The following is a 17520-nucleotide window of genomic DNA, read 5'->3' on the forward strand; positions in this document are numbered from 1 at the left end:
GCATGGCTGGGGCGGCCTCACAATCATGGCGGAAGGCAAGGAGGAGCAAGTCCCAGTGTGTGAGGATGGCGGCAGGCAAAGAGAGAGCGTGTGCAGAACCATCAGCTCTGTTGAGACCCATCCACTATCACAAGAACAACATGGGAAAGACCTGCCCCCATGAATCAGTCACCTCCCACTGGGTTCCTCCCACAACACATGGGAATTATACAAGATGAGATTTGGGTGGGGACACAGAGCCAAACCATATGAACTACCAAAATATGTGGTCATTTCAATAGGAAAATCAACAAAGAAAAATATGGACATTTGTTACTTTGGTTACTGGCACCTAGTTTATTTGGATTTATAATTGGGTATTGTCATATAGATGACTCCAATTTGTACATTTTGAATTCAGTTTTTATAATTATTTATTTGCTAACTTACTACATTGCAGAGTCTAAAAGTGAAATCTTTAATATTCAGGTCCCTGGAAAATCTACTCATTGTTTCCATCACTGATGCAGATTTCAGATTTGGAGTCATACTGGAATTCTAGATAAAGCATCCTGTTTCTTCCTGTTCAGTAGAAGAATGAGGTGGGATCATTCCCATATATACTCATAATATATGCTTTTTAAAGCCAACATTTCCCAGCACTCTGCTTCCTTTATTTTCAGTTAGGTCACCTCTGATTTGTTGGTTGTATACTGCTTGCACTGGACTACCCATCACTTCCTGAATACATCATGCCAGTCCATGAATGTGTATTTATTTTTGATACCCAGGAGAACTGGCCTCTTGCCTCAGTTTTGTCTTTATCACTTCAACTTTCAAAACCCTGCTTTAAAAAGTCAACTCTTCTTTGAAGTCTTCCAAGTATAATTCAGCCCTACCACCTCTGTGTTCTTATGGCATTTTATATATTATGCCTCTACTATAGAACTACTCATTGTTCAAGTTACTTAATTTTGTGTGTGTTTGTTTTTTATATTTCCTTGCTCCCATCTCACTATATTGTAACTTCCTTGTTTATTTTTGTATTCTGGCAGCACATTCAATACTGATTCACAGGGATCTAAAACATTCTAGTTATTCAGTCACTCTGTCCTGTGTGGCAGGTAGGACTTATGTATCCTCAGAATAGTTGAAGAGTCATTCTCAGAGTCTCTCATGAGTGCTCAACTTAACTGTTCCACAAGTCTGTCTTCATAGCTGCATGTTGCATCTTCCAGTCTCTGTTCTTAAGTTACCTTGAGCAATCTTGTGAGACTTACACAAAATATATGGCCCCTCCCTGCAGAGGCACAGCTTTCTCAACTCCACCCTAAGAAAACAGAACATTTCTTGCTCCTGGCAATCTTGAAGCCTACCAAAGACAGAAGACCTGTGGAAGAAAGGAGGAAAGGCAAGACCTGTCTTCATCAATAAGTTAAAGATTTCCACATCCTAGAGGTTCCTGTGCTCCTAAGGCAACATTTACTTTATTAAATATAAAATTAAAAATTCTATGATAAATAATTTGCTTTGCATTATTTCACCGTTGTTTGAACTTTTCCAGACAAGGAAAGACGATTTGTTCTATATTTGTATGACAAAAGGGGTATATTGGCAGCCTCCCTCCCGTTCCCTCAGGAGAAGTTTTAGGAGAATAGGTGACAAGGAGCCTTGCTATTCTGCAACCATGAGTATCTAGTAACATTTATTTATTTATTTATTTATTTATGAGACTGAGTCTTGCTCTGTTGCCCAGGCTGGAGTGCAGTGGGGCTGTCTCGGCTCACTCCAACCTCCGTGTCCTGGGTTCAAGCGATTCTCCTGCCCCAGCCTCCCAAGTAGCTGGGACTACAGGTGCCTGCCACCATGCCTGGCTAATTTTTGTAGGTTTTTCTTTATTTTGTTTTTTGTTATCTTTCGAGACAGAGTCTTGCTCTGTCGCCCAAGCTGGAGTGCAGTGGCGCGATCTCGGCTTCCTGCAAGCTCTGCCTCCGGGTTCACACCATTCTCCTGCCTCAGCCTCCGGAGTAGCTGGGACTATAGGCGCTCACCACCACGCCCAGCTAATTTTTTGTATTTTTAGTAGAGACGGGGTTTCACCGTGTTAGCCAAGATGGTCTTTTTCTCCTGACCTCGTGATCCGCCTGCCTCAGCCTCCCAAAGTGCTGGGATTACAGGTGTGAGCCACCTGGCCTGGCCTCTAGTAACTTTTAAATAAAGTTGTCTCATTAAAAATAGTTCCTATTCTACTTTACCAGTAAATCTACTACAAACAATTGTTTAGAGCAGCATCTCATAATCCCAGGGCATTATTCTCTACTTCCTTTGGCAGCAAACGTGCGTATAAGGCACAGTGGATAATACAGGAATATATAATTTTATGCATTTTATAATTTTAATTCAGGATGTTTTGCAAGCTGGTAGGGTCTCCATGACATGTACTTGAAACAGAATCAAATTTATTGAGCTTCCCTTCCAGGTACATTTTTGGTTTACATTATTTCATTTTAAATTTCTAAAAACATTTTCAAAATAAATACTTTTATTTACACTTTGTATATGAGAAAGCTTAGACTAAGAATTTGTCCATAGCTATTAAATAGAGAAAGCCAAGCTTAATTTGTAGACTTTCTTATCTCCAAAGCTCATGCAATTTTCTGTGCTGTGTTGATTTTGTTATTAGCCAAAATAAATGCCATGAGAATTTCAGAGAATTACTTTTTTTTTTTTTTTTTTTTTTTTTTTTTTGAGATAAACTCTGGCTCTGTCACCCAGGCTGGAGTGCAGTGGGTGCTGTCATAGTTCCCTATAGCCTAGACCTCCTGGGCTCAAGCAATCCCCTGCCTTAGCCTCCTGAGTATCTGGAATTACAGGTACATGTCACGAGTGCAGTGGGTGCCGTCATAGCTCCCTATAGCCTAGAGCTCCTGGCCTCAAGCAATCCCCTGCCTTAACGTCCTGAGTAACTGGAATTACAGGTACATATCACGATGCCCAGCTAATATTTGAGTCTCACTATATTGCCCAGGCTGGTGTCACACCCCTAGACTCAAGCAGTCCTCCTGGCTTGGCCTCAAGCTGGGATTACAGGCATGAGCCACCATGCCCTGCCAGATAATTGATAATACAAAAGCTCATTTAAAAAATTTAACATTTAAGCTGGGTGCGGTGGCTCATGCTTGCAATCCCTGCACTTTGGGAGGTCACGGCAGGAGGACTGCTTGAGGCCAGCCTGAGCAACATAGTGAGGCTTTATCTCTACAAAACATTAAAATAAATAAAATAAATATTTACATTTAATTTTCCCCTGCTATATACAGATGCACAGCCTTAAAGCACATATAGTCCCATTAAATCCTAACAATTACTATAGTAGACTTTTTTTTTCAATTTTGCAGACAAGGAAGCTGAGACAAAGAGAGGTTAAGTAAAATCTACACATTTTAACTGGTGAAGCGTGTATTTGGAACCAGATTTTTCTAAGGCTAGAGTCCACATTCTAAAAAAAATGTACTTTATCTCATACAAACCTAGTATTCGCATTTGTTAGTGTCAAATGTAGTGTTTACTGTAAATTAATTGTGTTGTGACATTTTGAATACCAAATTGATTTTGTGTTTATATACACTTATTTTGTTGTTTGATGTTTATGTGTGTTTGTGTGTGAGTGAGATTTAGGTTTTGTATGGCTGCTCCTCATTTGATTTTATATTGAAGCAGAATTAATTTTATTGTCATCAATGTCACAGAGAACTTGTGTGTATTGAAAAGCATTAGTTCTTTGGCAGATTTATATCTATCTCAATATTCTTATTTTGTTCCACATTTTATAATCAAATTTACTTCTGCATACATTAGTTTACATAGGGTATTTATTTGTATACATGAAGGCGTGTCTATGTGATTTTTTGACATGTTTTCTACCATCTATGGGCATACGCCGCAGTGAATATAAACACATCAGAGCCTCTCTTTATACAATGACAATCCATTATTTATTTTAATTTTACAACAAATATTTTCAAAATGGGATAGTTCCTATTTCAAAATGGGATAGTTCCTATTCCTGGAGGTTAAACTGTGATTTGAGTTTATCTGCCTCAGACTAAAATCAGCACAGCAGTACATTGCCTTTGTCATACTATTAAACATTGTGAAATTGTCTTTCTCATTCTCTTTACGCAGAGAGAAATCCATTTGTTGTATAAGTACAGAAAAATGAATTTCATATCTATTATTTTAAATATAAGAGAGAGAAGATGCATAATAGATTTATGTATGACACATATATATCCAAAAAGAGTGAGTTGCTGAAAAGATTTCTCACGAGGAAAAGGTAATCATTCTAAATCAGAGTTACAATGATTTATCCCCCCCAAAATACGATATTGATAAAGGAGATACCTTCCGATTTGTCATTTGATTTAGTTACTCATTTTTAAAAGAAATAATTGTTTTCCCATAGATTAGCCATTTGAAAAGAATTACATTGAAGTATTCTTGTAAGTTGGCTTTATTTAAACAATATAAAATACCATCAGAGTACTTACAGTTTTCCTCCCAGGAACAAGTACAGTCTAAAATACTTATACTGTTGTTATTTTTAGATTTTGTCTTTAGCATTTTATTGTCTCAAATGGCTTCAGAGCTATTACAACTAAAATGTAGAGACCAAAGTTACATCACTTTTCTAGATTCAAACTAGAAGTTCTATGTTAGAGGTGGAGTTATTCTTCAAGGTGAGGAACTCTTACTCTTTTTGTTTTAAAAATTCTGTCAATCCATATGCCTATCAATATTTTGGAACTAAGATTCTTTCTGTGTCACCATATGTTTGACTTTTAAAGCAAGAGATTGTGATTCTGGCCTCATCACAGTCTTTACACACAGAATCTGTTGTTGGAATTTTCTGTCACTAGGACCTTCTTTGCTTTAAATTCAGCATTGTAAATCCTCTTATTCTCCCGGTACAATGTCTTGCTTTTATTTTTTAAAAATATTTCTTTCAAATGTGTTTCTTTTATTCACTTCTTTGACCATATCCCAGTCGTTTTTATGTACAGATACCATGTTATTAGCTAAAAATAAATGCCATAAGAATTTTAGATAACTACTCTGTAGAAAATCTCATTTTTAAAAACTTAGGTTTAACTTTTCTCTGCTATATACTGACGCAGTTCCCTTTGAGCTAGCCTATATTTATTTATTTGGTCTTGTTGCACATTTGAAACTTTCTTAATTTTACTTCTTCAAGGAAATTTCTGTTTACATTTTGTCAGGCCTCCCATTTCTATACTTTTTGCTAGATTATTGCTTGCTGATATTGAGGTTTTTTTCTCTTTAATCTCAGATATAGTTTTCCATTCCTTCCCTTTTCTCTAGTTGCATGTGACATGTGCCTGTCTTCAGCATATTACCTATTCCCAATAATTATCCACAATAATTGGCGACTGTTATCTATTTATGAATGGGATTTAATAACCAGTCTCACTTCAGAAATGGTATTATGTATTCATCATTTTACCTTTACCCTCTAGCAACATATTTATTTAGGAACCTTTTAATATTTATTACATTTTTAAAAAATCAGCCCTTTGCTATTTATCAGTGCTAGTAATTATTTTGACGTAAGTTACAAAATTCATGAGCAAGAAGGGATTTGTATGTTTTATTTTCTTTTAAAAAATCCAATTCCTTTGGGAGATAAATGTTCTTTTAATTTTGTGGGCACATAGTAGGTGTATGTATTAATATTTACGGGGTATGTGAGATGTTTTGATACAGGCATGCAATGAGAAATAATCATATCATGGAGCATGAGGTGTTCATCTCCTGAAGCATTTATCCTTTATGTTACAAGTAGATTTATGTTCTTACATTAAGTTTTTAGGCATTCAATACTATTTTACAGGTAAATTTAATTCTTTAAAAAATGTATTATTGGTGCAAATAATAGTCTGTGAAGATTTTCAACTTAATATAATGTTGTTTTACATAACGTAGGAGGATCAGAACACTGGACAATGGGGAAGTTAGATGTCTCTGATTGTTTTTGCTTCTGAACCATATACCAGACTATCCAGAATGTAAGTTTATATAACTAATAGTATTCGAAATTCCATATAGTCTTCCATTTTTTTTCGCCCATGTTAGTCTCTGGTATCCTTTCTTTCAAATAAGATTAAACCTTTTTTCTCTAAAAAATGTACAAAATATAAGCAAAAATGACATATTTTATTCTGGATCACATGGTAAATTTCAGAACATAGTAGGAGATATGAAGTTAAAATACAAATAATCATGACTGATAAATTTTTTAAATCCTTGGATTTTGGAAAATCGAATTTTCTCCGAATATGTATCTGTAAACATTAAATTTATCTGTTATATCTTTAAGAGTTGTAGGATTTTGTTATTCCATCATTTCAGAAAGATTTTAGTCAATTTATAGCCATGATAATAAACAATGGATCTAATCAAAGTTAGGGGAAATATATGGAGGAAAATAATAAAGCTAGGGTATGAATAGATCACAGAAATATTTTCTGCATAGACCGGTTCAATTGCTGAGATGGGCTTCCATCTATCTTTGATCTACTTAGCAGTTAAATTAAAGGAGGCAACATATTCAGTTATAAGATGAATGCTATGTATAAAAAAAATTTAAGCCGCTGCTAAATGGAATCATAGTTTTTCCAGATGCTTAGACCTACAATAATTTTGTCTAGTTCTTATGAAGACACACTGTGTAATATAGTATGTAAGCAGTAACCCCATAATAGATACAACAAAGCTATTTCTTATGATAATAGTGTGTGCCAAGTAGGTAACTCCAGTGTGAAGTTCAGTAAAATCAATCATAAGAGGTGCTAACACGTTGCGTTTGTCGTTAGAATTAGTTCATTCCTGGTCTGATTAGATTGAGATGTAAAATGCAGACTATCTGGCCTGAGTAACAGATGCTCTGTATGTCATTTAGGCAATCCTCCATAAATATTATTTCTTTCAACTAGAATTTTGATAAGGATTAGATAGCAAAGAGTACAAAGTTTGTACTCTTCAGCAAGAACATAAGGTTCAGAAATCTTACCTGGCTTAGCTGGATTATCTAAGTAGAATATAAAGTTGAAGTGTCTATAAATTAAGGAGCCTAGATCAGAATCTTGTCTGAATAAATGGCCCCCAGTTTCACCTACTCATGGGAATGGGTGTAGAAAAAGTGAATGGGAAGAGCGAAAATCATTTGCAAAAACATTTCAGAATCCATTCCAAAGTAGATGATTAGGAATGTAAAGCCCTGAAGTTTATCTGTAAGATATGATCTGTGGCTCCTAATGGCATGCCTGGTACTTGTTTGGGGGCACAGGGACTCTCCTTTCATTGCAATGGGATAAACCAAACATTTATTCTCTAATACCTTTTGGTAAATAATAAATCCAAAGTAAAAATTAGCATATTGGAATGCATTCTTCTGTACAGTATTTACCAGATATAGATAGACTATACATTTTTCTCTGAGCATGGCCGTGATAATAATTTCACTCAAGAAAATATTCAAAGTAGTGGGTTTTGATTACCTACCATAGCCACAGGTAAAACTTGAGGAAATATTCAAATAAAGTTTACTTTTAAGAAATTTAGCTTCCTACTGAATAGGATGCATATCTTTAATGAATAAAAATATTTTAGAAATAATATAGTCAGCAGTTTTTATTAACCTGTGTTGGACGTCCTTCAAATGACCTACATTTATTTTCTTTCTCAAGAACTTTAGGTGAGATAGATTACTCTCTCCTGCACCTCACACCTGCTTTGTTAATGACCTTTCATCCTTTGGCTCAGAGCACAGAAATTCACTTCCTCTAGGAAGTCTTCTGAATTGCAGACCTGATTAAGTCCACCTGATATTTGATCTCATTGCATCTTGTACTTTCCCTTCACATCAGTAATCACAGTTTGCAATGATATATTTGTGTGTTTACTGATTTTTGTCTTCATACACTGAGGAACTGACTGTGTACTTTCTTCTCCTTCTGTTAGCCAGGTACTTAGCAGCAGGTGGAACACATTTATTCAGATCTTTGTTGAATGAATACATGAATGAATGAATGAATGAATGAATGAATGAATGAACGAACAAATGGAGTAGCATTAAAGTTCTTATCTAGTCTATCAAACTGGGATTTAATTTATTAAATTTAGTCATCATTTAATAAATGTTTTACCTCTTGAAATTATTGCACCAGAAAAACTCTATTAAGTATTTCCTGATACTATGTAGGTCATACTACATTGTTTCACAGTTATTTTACTTTGTGTTTTCTTTTTTTTTTTTTCGAGACGGAGTCTGGCTCTGTTGCCCAGGCTGGAGTACAGTGGTGTGATCTTGGCTCACCACAATCTCTGCCTCCTGGGTTTAAGCAATTCTCCTGCCTCAGCCTCCTGAGTAGCTGGGACTAGAGGCAGGCACCACCATGCCAAGCTAATTTTTGTATTTTTAGTAGAGATGGGGTTTGACTAAGTTGGCCAGGCTGGTCTCAAACTCCTGCCCTCGTGATCTGCCTGCCTCAGCATTCCAAAGTGCTGGGATTACAGGCATGAGCCACTGCACCCAGCCTCTTTTGTTTTGTCTTGTCTTGTCTTGTCTCGCTTTGCTTTGCTTTTCTCTTCTTTTCTTTTCTCTTCTTTTCTTTTCTGATTTCTTTTCATGATACCATGCCATTTTTCACTGTTTTATTTATTTATTTTTCTTTTCTATTTTATTTTTTGTTAGAGTCTCACTCTGTCGCCCAGCTTGGAGTCCAGTGGCACTATCATGGCTCACTGCAGCCTCAACTTTCTGGGCTCCAGCAATCCCCCCACCTCAGCCTCACTAGTAGCTGGGACTACAGGTGCATACCACCATATTTGGCCATTTTTTTTTTTTTGGAGATAGAGTTTTGCCATGTTTCCCAGGCTAGCCTCAACTCTTGGGCTCAAATGATCCTCCTATCCTGGCCTCCCAAAGTGCTGACATTACAGGTGTGAGCCACTGCTCTCAGCCCTTTATTTTCTTTTCATAATATTCTGACTTAGATGGACATGCAGTAACAATAATAATCCTTATAGTGGATATTAAACTTTAAGACACTTCAACTAGTTAGAATAAAGCTATGGGCTCAGAAGTAAGCAAGCAAACAAAAAAATATAAAGAGCCTCTAATTCATGTCTTACATTCTATTACCTGTATAGTGAAATACATGCCCTTTACCTGTTATTGCTCCTTGTTTACCTGACTTCCCAGGCCACTGCCCATTTAAGTCCATATTTTTGATGGGGTAGCAAAAGGAATAGCCTTATATAGATGAAAACAGCATTTTTAGAATCCCTTGAAATAATGCACATACTAACCATGATATATTTCTCTGCGTTTGTTCAGTGAATGTGGAATCACTCTCAGTACATTATGCTGATGACCATGAAATAGAAGGAAGAGACCAAGTTATCTATTTTTGTGTACACCTTGAGATGGGGAAGCAACTATAGAGCAGTGAACTATTTTGAAATCATAGACTTCAATTTGATTTAAAAATCCTACTGAACAAAGACATTTATTTTTGGTCTACTTAAAAAATGGATCGAGTATTGATTGAATGGTGTTTGCCTTTAGTTATTTCGAAAAATAAATAATGTGTAGCACTTAATTCCCCATGATGATGAATAAATGAAAGCATTATTATGGTTAGATCAAAAAATTGTGTTATCTGGCCGGGCACAGTGGCTCACGCCTATAATCACAGCACTTTTAGAGACCAAGGCAGGCAGATCACCTGAGGTCAGGAGTTCAAGACCAGCCTGGCCAACATGGTGAAACCCCGTCTCTACTAAAAATAGAAAAAATTAGCTGGGTATAGTGACGGGCGCCTATAATTCCAACTACTGAGGAGGCGGAGACAAGAGAATCTCTTGAATCCAGGAGGCAGAGGTTGTAGTGAGCCGAGATCGTGCCATTGCACTCCAGCCTGGGCAACAAGAGTGAAACTCCGTCTCAAAAAAGAATTTTGTTATCTGAGAAAACATTTGATGAGCATGATGAGCACAGGCTTTTACCCTAATATGAACATATAATAGTGATACCATGCCATTTTTCACTACATAGGTTTTATTTATTTATTTTGTGAGACGGAGTCTTGCTCTTGAGATCTGCCCACCTCGGCCTCCCAAAGTGCCGGGATTTCAGGTGTGAGCCACCGCGCCCAGCCGATTGCTTCAGTTTTTCTTTTAATTTGTTATAACTACATATGATAACTGTTGATCATTTTCAGTTTACCCAATTTAGATTGATTTAATTCTTCATCACAATGAATAATTCTTGTTGCCCTTGATTCAAGTCTGTGGAATGTTTTTCCTGTAGTAAGGTTTTAATTGAAATTATCCCGATGTCATGCTGTTTATGCTTTCATTTACTTATTTTAAAATATTATTAGATTTGAGGTTTAATATAGAATGGCTATTTGTGCATCTACTTCTTTGCCTAGCAACTTGCATTCTATCATTAAAAAGTTTAATTTCTGACTTATGAGGCATATATGAAATATGGCAAAGATAAAGTTCATAACTGAAGGAGAAATATTATGTGAGGCTGAGTACGGTAGCTCACGCCTATAATCCTAGCACTTTGGGTGGCTGAAGCAGGAGGATCCCTTGAGCTCAGGAGTTCGAGACCAGCGTGGGCAACATAGGGAGACCTTGTCTCTAAAAAAAAAAAAAAAAAAAAAAATTTTATTATATATATACACACACACAACCACATAATTTTTATATATACATAATAGATATAATGTGAGTGTACATTTATTTCTATGAGTATTGTTGCCAGAATAGTAGAAGGAAATGTTTTGCAACTCTGGAGAAACTTATATGCATCATAAAGTAACTTGTAAGAAGAGAATAAACTATCAGAAGTCCCCTAATTAGCTTTGAAGAAAGCCATTCATATTAGTTATTTAGTCTCAATAAAGGTATATGTTTTTATATAAGAAAAAAATCTGACAATAATTTCTATTGATAGTTTCTATGCCACATCCCACAAAAATAATAAGCTGAGATAGCTGTTTATAACAACAACTGGGAATCCCTTCCTTCAAACCCAGACCACTTCTGTAGCTATGAAATATGAATTACTTAAATCTAACAAAAAATTTACAAGTATCTCTTCTAATTTGTAGTTAAAGGAGACCTGTCTTTGCATCCTTTATTCTTATGAAGTCTTTGTTTTTGGCAGCAAGTAAAGTCCATGATGAAGTTACTTTATTACATCTTTATTAAATTCTCATCCATTGTTATTTAAATAATTGGAGTACAGATCTGAGGAAAACAACCTTATAAGATACTTTTGATAAATAAGACAAATAAATCTAAAGAATAAAAACTATTTGTAAACTGCAAACATGTTCAATTGAATTACAGTTTAGTTTTATAATTAATACAAAATACTTACACTACGTGAGCCTGTAATAAAGTCCTGTTATAAAGTGTTTTAAAATTCCTTTATTGGACAAAAGTCTCAGGTTAATGTGGTAGGAATAATGGTTAAAATAGGAAAAGATATCATAGTGATCAAATATAAAGAAATTCTTTTAATATCATTATATAACCTTAGAAGACATTAAGATTGTGTTAGCAATAATAGCTGAGATTAGCACTAAGATGAAGCTTAATGTATAGAATTTAATATTCTTGACTAGTGTGCCAAGAAATATGTGAATTGGTCATTGAATTGGCTATGGAGGAAAATGTGTCACCTTCTTCTCAGGCTAGGAAGTCTTTGTTAGTTTTCTCCAAAGAGTAATATTACTTTCATATCTTAACTAGAATAAGTGCATCAAGTCCTTTTCTGACATTTTTTTTTTTTCTGTTGTTTTTAGAGACAGAGTCTTGCTCTGTCGCTCAGGCTGGAGTGCAGTGGCCTGATCTTGGCTTACTGCAGCTTCTGCCTCCCGGGTTCAAGTGATTTTCTTGCATTACAGACATGCGCCCTCATGCCTGGCTAATTTTTGCATTTTTACTACAGATGGGGTTTTCGCCATGTTGGCCAGGATGGTCTCAAACTCCTGACCTCAAGTGATCCATCCATTTCGGCCTCTCCTGAAATGCTAGGATTACAGGTGTGAGCCACTGCACCTGGGCTTCTGACGTTTTCAATAGTTGCATAACAGATGTGCAACAAATGACAACTCTGTATTAATTAACGAAAAAGGATACCCACTTACTGAGTTACTAACATACTATGATTAGTCCAAGTGAACCCCATCAATTTGTTTGCTGTCTGTACCTCTGTGTGTGGGCATATAAACGTGTGTGTGTGTGTGTGTGTGTGTGTGTGTGCATGAGTGGGGGTTAATGTTTCGAGATTGTTGCCAATGATGGCAGTTAAAGTTGTTTAATGAACTAAATATGGACACATGCAGCTTTTATTGTTATTTACACAACTTAGTTGACAAAGTTATTTATTTTTACTTTCTGGAAGAGTAAAATGTCTCACTTGAGCCAAGCATAATTTAGTTGTTTTTTCCTTCATGAAACGGGTTTATAATCGTGTAACAACCATGGTAATTTGTACAATAATTAATGCATTGTTGCTGCATGAGGAGGATTCTATCTCTATTTTTCAGGTGGCGAGATTGCTCTTAATGTTTAAAGACAAAACTATATAATATATACATTGTATCTTGATTTTTAATCTTTCAGCTATTGGAATGTCTGAGCATATTAAAGGGTGACTAGAATTTACTGCTTCACAAATAAGCGGTTTTCACACACTGTATTTTATTTATCTTTTCTGAGCATCTCTTTTTTTATTTTCCTTCTCTTGACTGACTACAAATACTGCTACTGTAAAAGAAGGAAAAGTTAAGACTCAAATATAGTGTTAAAAATAAGGGTGGTTTGGGGTGAGAAATTTGTTGCCCCCATTCATTGTTCTGTCCATGCTGTCTTCTAGAGTTCTGGGATTTGTTAAACATCAATCAGGAGTAAGTTTAAAAGAGTTGGTGATGCTGGCTCTGCTTCTACCACAGAAAATGTAGAAATGTCAATGATAAATCTTATCCTAGGAGGAAAAACATGCTACATTATTGAAAACTTCAAAAGTTTTCTGTCCCTTACTTCTCTGAAAGAACTATTAAAAGATCAGGATCAGTGCAGGTTGGAAGAACTGAAGAACGTATGGAAGATATATTTCATGAAGAAAAAAAATATTAGGATACTGCAGGTTCCTTTCTACCACAAGACAAAACAGTCTGCAAGCCAGTATTTGGTAGGGAAAAAATAGATCATTCTCAGAGGAATAATAATATTTCTAAATTACAAAAAATAAACTGCCAGTGACTCCATGCCTCATGTTATTTGGGGAAAGAATAATAGTAATAATGACAAAATATTTTAAGGTAATTCCAAAGCCCTCCCTTTCCCTGGAAGAGAAAAGATTATTCATTTGAAGAATTGTTAACCAATTGGTAACTTCCATTTCGTTTAGTTTGGAGGAGGAGGAATTTTTAGAACCAAAAAACTTAATAAATCACATCTAGTTTTACTTCTTTGCTACTGCTAGGTTTCCTCACTTAATTTTTTCAGTGACTGTAATTAAATGCTCCTCAGGCTTCTGTGATTAGAGGTTATTTTCACCATTCAAAGAATAAGCGGCTACATTTATGAGGTCAAATATGGATGACTCATGCCTGTAATCCCAGCACATCGGAAGGCGGAGGCAGACAGATCATTTGAGACCAGGATTTCGAGACCAGACTGACAAAAATGGTGAAACCCCATCTCTACTAAAATTACAAAAATTAGTCGGTCATGGTGGCACACGCCTAGAGTGCAGCACATTGGAAGGCTAAAGTGGGCAGATCATTTGAGGCCAGGAGTTTGAGACCAACCTGGCCAACATGGTGAAACCCCATCTCTAGTAAGCATACAAAAATTATCTGGGTGTGGTGGCACATGCTTGTATTCCCAGATATTCAGGAGGCTGAGGCAGGAGAATTGCTTGAACCCAGTAAGCAGAGGGTGCACTGATCGAAGATCTCACCACTGCCCTCCAGCCTGAACGACCAAGTGAGACTCCATCTCAATTAAACAAACAATAACAACAGCAACAAAAGCTACGTTTATACGTGGTGCGGAAAAAAAGTTCTCTCTAGCTTCTTCTCCTTACTTTCATTAAATCAGTTTTGCATGAAATTTGGAGTGCTGTACTGCAGGATATCACAAAAGATATGCAAAAGCATTTGATTTAGGATAATCATTTAAGAAATACTTTTTTAAGAGTCAATATTTTTAAATCTTGCATTGTAGTTTAAGATGCTTCTTTAGTTTTCTCACATTTTGGTAAAATTTTAAATCGAAATACCTTGGATTATACATTCAATAGAAAAGAAATGTGCCGTAGATCAACCGTGAGTCATTGAAAGTAATAAATGATAATTCTTTCATTGCATGCTCTATTCATGGCTTAACACTGTGTCCATTGGTGCTTGAGTCTGAAAGATACACACCTGTCCTTGAAATGTAATTTCGTATTTCTTTGGAATAAGTCTAGAAAGTAAGGAGGTAGCTCCCAAATTCAAATTTCTCAGCATATATCTATATCTATATCTATATCTATATATCTATCTATCTATATATATATGTACATATGTCTTTTAATTTAATGACCCTAGAGAGAATGATAAATAGAACAGGGATCATTTATAGTGTAAGTTTTCATACTTAAGCATTATTATTGTGGATTTTAAATTTAACATAGTTTCCAAAGATGAAGCTGTAATTTAAAGAAGTAAAGTAACTCCTGCCAAATCTAGTATTTAGTTTGTGGTACATAGTTCTTAAGTTAGTGGAAAAAAATCAATGTCCCTTGACTGGAGATTTAAAAAAAAGAAAAGAAAAAAATCCATAGAGGAACTGGGTTCAAATTTGAGACAAAAGTTTTATGGGGTTGAAGTTGATATTTACATTCCAAATGAGTTTTTTCTTCCAAACAAACTGATTTTTGTCAATTAATATAATGAATTTACTTCATTTAAGAAGTGATAGCTCTAATTTTTAAAGATCTAAAATGATCATAAATGAAAATCAGGTTTTGTGAGCTAGAATGTACAACTTGTAGATTTTTAAATAAAGGATATCTCTGTGTGTATATATATGTATATATGTAATATATGTAGAAATATAAAAATATATTTTGTATATATAATATATATATATAAATATAGAAATATATTTTACATATATATAGAAATCCACGTATGACTTCATACTTGTTTATCTTTCAAGATTTTAAAGGTGTTCCTAATATTTTACACAAAAGCATGAGCACTAGATGTGGTTGCAAAATACTGGGTGATGAGTTACACTGCCACTCTCTGCTTTCCTGTGAACTCCTTTATTTGTATAGTAGCTATATGCTCAGACGTTGAAAATATAAGAAGTGAAGTACCCTGAAAAGTATCACATGATGGCACTGTTTCCATTTCCACATCCAATATTATGAAATAAAGCTATAATAAACTGGTATTAAGAATGGGGTATAATGCCAATGTATTTTGTATAATTTATGTAAAATAAAAATCTAACCACTATGGTTATTAATATGGGTACTAAAGTGAATTCATACATTTTTCACAAAATGTTTTTTAAAAGCTTGCATATCTATAATGTCTATAATTTAGATCACAAAGAAACAATTTATCTAGATATTAACAATGTTAGTAACACGGAAAACAGCTTCATTAATTACTTGAGTTGCTTTACCAACTATTTTTTAAAATATAATATTTTGTTTTATATTTCAGTTTTATTTCGGAAGAAATAACGCTGTATCACACATGAGATTTATCTGTGGCAAATATGACCATTTGCATGGAATTATTTCTGAAGAATGCAAAGAAAGTGTATAAATAATATTGAAAAGTACATGGATCAGTGGTTGAAGGGATCAAGCACAATTTTAAAGTGAACAAAATTTAAATGTGGCCAACCTGAATGTTTAAAGGGTTCATTAATCTGAGAAATGTAAATGTTAAATGGTGTGTGATTTCAACTACCATTATTTATTATGGTAAACAGTCTTTCCTAAATAATAGGCATGAAAAAATGGTGTGGAGTGATTATCATCTCAGGAGAGTACAATAATTTTCTATTCCTAACAAAGAAGAAAAAAAATGATCAAAATGTGATGTGATATATAGTGAAGTACTATGTAGATGTGGATGTTTAAAGATGAACCCAGCATCAGGATTTCACCAAGTTTTATCTGTAATAATGAATTAATAATAGTGGATATAGATGCATCTTCCCTATTGCATGAGTGTGATAAAAAAGATACAAAGCTCTATGGACTTGAAATGATGCCCCCCCTAGTGATGTTAAAGAACCTAATGGCCAGGATTTGGAAGTGCAGCAAGTGAGTACTGTAAGAATATTTTTAAATGTGGTCAGTTTATATTTGTTTTAATATGACAGAAAAAAATACCTTGCACAATTTTCCTTTTAATTTAACTGTGAACTTGTCTCAGGGGCAAACATACATATGAAGTTTTCTTGCTGTATTCTTTTAAAAATAAATATGAAAAATAATCATGCAGGTAAACCAATTCCAAATATTTATCTTAACGACATCCCCAAAATCTTAAAGGTATATACTAGGCATAACCCTTACACCTTTAATCACAGTGGAGATAAATTCCTCCTACAAAAGAAATGTGTACAGTAGAAATAACTATTCTGATGTATTCTTCTATGTAATCATTTTTCAAATCTATCTTTAAACAAATACTTACATCTTAATATAAAGACAATAAATAAATACATTTTCCTAGAAATCCATCTTGAAATAAGGATTTCTTGTACCCTAGTTTCAAGAATACATTGGTGTCATATCACCTCCTTTGGGAAAGTGACAGTTTGCATAATACTTTTCACATAAGAGAAAAATTTAAATAATGATATTGAGGAAATGGTTGAAACATTGCCTAATGGTATATTAACAAAAAGTATTGATAAAGCTGTACTATAGAAGAGAGAATACACACTACAATAATCTGTTCATTTGTCTTAGAAGAGAGGGGAAAAAACCCCAGAATACTGAAATAGGAGATTTCCATGTTCACTGTATTTCACCATGCAAATTACTTGCAATTTCCAAATGCCAGTGTTACTTTTCAGGACAAATTTCACACAAAAGGAATTCAGTGATTATTCATCCAGTTTAATTAATTCAATTAAATAAGTCTGATGCTGTCAGGTGTTCTTTTAATAATTGAATCAACATGCAGATACATAATAAGCATAAAAGCGTTTCTATGGCTGCAGTTAATTTAGATCCAAAAGAATCTGCTGCTCCTCTACATTTGATATAGATTATTCTATAATATTTCAGTAATGGGTTGCACAAAGGCTGGCTTTTAATTCTTTGCTTTCTCGAATGTCTTTATATATAATGGTTTAAAACAGAAGGTGTTCAAGAGAGGGTGACCTTTTTTCCATTACCATGGTTCCTGT

General features: G+C 34.7%; 1 protein-coding gene across 1 annotated transcript in view; it reads left to right on the forward strand.

Annotated features, from left to right (window-relative positions):
* The window catches only part of FOXP2 (forkhead box P2), a 633254-nt gene that overhangs the window by 238840 nt on the left and 376894 nt on the right, over positions 1-17520 (forward strand). The window lies entirely within an intron of this gene.

Source organism: Rhinopithecus bieti, unplaced genomic scaffold (assembly GCF_001698545.2).
Source record: "Rhinopithecus bieti isolate Rb0 unplaced genomic scaffold, ASM169854v2 scaffold_75173, whole genome shotgun sequence".
NCBI classification, from domain to species: Eukaryota; Metazoa; Chordata; class Mammalia; order Primates; family Cercopithecidae; genus Rhinopithecus; species Rhinopithecus bieti.